Source organism: Priapulus caudatus, unplaced genomic scaffold (genome assembly GCF_000485595.1).
Source record: "Priapulus caudatus unplaced genomic scaffold, Priapulus_caudatus-5.0.1 Scaffold853, whole genome shotgun sequence".
Taxonomy (NCBI): domain Eukaryota; kingdom Metazoa; phylum Priapulida; class Priapulimorpha; order Priapulimorphida; family Priapulidae; genus Priapulus; species Priapulus caudatus.
The window spans coordinates 15,958-19,000 of NW_014577914.1; positions in this window are offsets into that span (position 1 = coordinate 15,958).

Consider the following 3,043-nt stretch of genomic DNA (forward strand, 5'->3'; position numbering starts at 1 on the left):
CATCTATCTGTGAATTCGCAGATAAAATTTGATCGTTATCCAGTGTCGTGACTAGCGCTATAACGCTATTCTTCTTAAAGGAATATGTTACATCTGTAGAGTTTACTAATGGAAACTTAACGCAATGCCCCTTGTTAACCGTATCTACTGTTTCCATTGTAAATATGCCTGGCTGATCCCTAAACACTGGTAGCGCATCTGTTCCTGTAATTAGTACTGCAGAATTAACTGGAACTGCCTTCCTTACCTTGCCCTCACACACCTGGACTGTTCTTGGTGGTACCTGCGCCCTAGATTTCAATAGCACTAGCTGCATGCCTTGATCACTATTTTTTCCAATAAAATCTGTCTTGAGAGATACTATCAATTTTCCTATTGATAATATGCCCTTCTCGCAGTCTATTTTCACCCCCTCTGCTCGCATAAAGTCATAACCCAAAATTGCTGGTTTGCTTAAGCTAGTAACTATCAAAAACGGGAATCTGGTGCGATGTCGGCTTATGGTTACGGGTAGGGTAGCTTCCCCCACCACTTCTAATGGGTGTGCAGTTACTGATGTCAACACGTGATTTCGCTTAGTGGAGAGCTAGCTACTGCGCCTCGTTTGCTTCGCCAGCTGCTTCCATAACGTTTCGCTGATTAATGTGCTTTACGCTCCCGAGTCTAATAGACAATGTGTCGCTATCTCGCCTATCTTTAGAGAGCATAACGGTGCTGCTCTCTGTTCACTTGTAGTAACAATCACCTCCCGTGATTCCTGTCTAAATTCAGGAGACTTTTCGTTGCTTGCCCGACTCTTTGTCTCGCTTAAAATCGAGCGGTCACGTTTCCTTGCCGCGTTGCTCGACACTGACGCCATCTATGGCCTATCCGACCACATGCTGCGCATACTGGCTTATTATCCGCCGTCCACCGATAGTGGTAACCCTTTGGCGGTCCAGATGCGGTTGTCTGACCCGACTGGTGTTGGCCTCTCAGCTGGTTGCTGACGGGTGTCTGCTGCCATGCCGCAGTGGGGTACGGCCTGCGTTGAGCTCCTAGCTGTCCTTGCTGTGCCATGCGTGGCGCCTGCTGTTGCCAGGTCGGCTGTCTATGCTGATAGTCTTTAACCGTGGCTCGTGTCTGCGTTGAGCATGGCCTTGGCGCTGCCCGTGGCGGTCTGTTTACCCGTGCCGCCGGCTGTTCGCCTGCTTGTGGATGTTGTAATTCCATTATCTCCGACACCACTCCTCTCAAATCTTCTATCTGGCGCTGAATCGTAGGTGTTGCTTCGACGCCATCTATCTCCATGGGCTCCGCTTCTTGGTAGGGAGCAGAGCGCAGTTTAACCTCCTGCTCTATAGCAGCTTTGCCTGACGCGACTGCCACTGCCTTTGCAATGGTCTCCGGGCGGCATTGAACTAGCGTTCTCTTTATAGCTTCCCCCTGAGGCCATTGATGAATTGTTCCACGATCCGATTTTGGAGGTGGGTATCTTGCCATGCGTAGGCAGCAAACGCTACTCTCGCACTAGCTTCCAATCTCCTCGAATACGCAGCTACAGTTTCATGCCACGTTTGCTTCTCCCACTTAAATCTTTGCAAGGCCACTGCTGTTTGCGAAGTATCTGTGTACTTGTTTCTCAGCAGTACACCTAACTCCGACCAACCCATTCCAGGTTTTCTGCTCATTAGAGATGCTGCATAGTCAGCTGCGTCTCCACCCAGCAATCTAAGTGCCAACCGAGCTTTTCGATGGTTATCATTTTCATTCATAATAATTCCTAATCTTTCCAAATTTCGCATCCAAGTGCTGAAGGAGATTTCCGTTTTCTCATCACCCGTGAACACCTTAAACGAACCTAATACCACCAATGCCTGTACCACCTTGATTAACATCTCCATTTGCGACACGTGGGGTGGCGGATCGTGATTAGGCGGTCCCCCTTGCCCTAGTGGCTGATGGGCTTGCTCCTGCGATTGATTATTCATGCTTAGATATGAAACGATACTACTATTAATTACTATTAAACCCAATAAAATGTTTCCGAGCACAGCCTATGTTGTACTTACAATTGTAGGGTAAGAATTATCGCTTCAGATGTGATTCCCCGTCGACTGAAGAGGTTGCCGGCGCTGCTGATGGTAGATAACAGCGATATACTGCTTCGCTATAGCTCCGTCCTGTTAATTATGTCCAGATGTGGAATGCGCGCTTGCCTCAGGCTATCGTGCGTGCTGCTGCCGCCCGATGCTGCAGGATGCCGCACGCTGCTGTCGCTCGTGCGTGCGTGTTGATGCGGTGATGTTGGTGACGCTGACGCCCAGCTGATGATGACGGGACTTCTATCGACGTTGACGAAAATACTGATGACGACGGGACTTCTATCGGCGTTGACGGAAATGTTGATGATGTCTCCACGGTGATGACGTTGCTGGATGAGACGGCGTCCACGCTGCAATATCGCTGCCGCGCTGCTGCGCTGCGAGGTCACTGCCCGCTAAAGCTGGCCGGCTTGTTAATACGCACATTTGCAGGCTCGGCAGAGGGCGAATAGCAACGACGGTGATGCCGCTATCTTTCTGCTGCTACTGTTACTTGGCTGCTGGCCGGCTGTTCTAGCGGTATCTGTTTCGGTATCTGTTTCGGGCGTATTCATATTAATACGTGATTTCACTTTTTGCCTCCGCTCCCGCCGCTGACTTTCCTTCTGCACGATCCTTGTCACCAGGCTATCAATAATGTACAGGCGTTCTAGACGGTTCGTGAGATACGTCGGGAGATATCCGAGTGTGTGTAGGCACGTCGTGATCGTATAGCCGTTGAATTAATCTCTACTTGCGGTGTTATTGTGCTTGCGTTGTGTCTTAACCTGTTCCCTATCGCGCTGGCGTAAACGTTGCCTATTTGAAGGAAATCGTCAGCCGAGGTGTCGATGTGTCTGGTGCATCGCGAGTAAATTAGACACGAGATAGAAGAATGAAACACTACTTATGATCTTTATTCACTTGCGCACAAATCACGTGCTAGTCGTACAAGTAGCTAGAAGAAATCACGTAAAGAT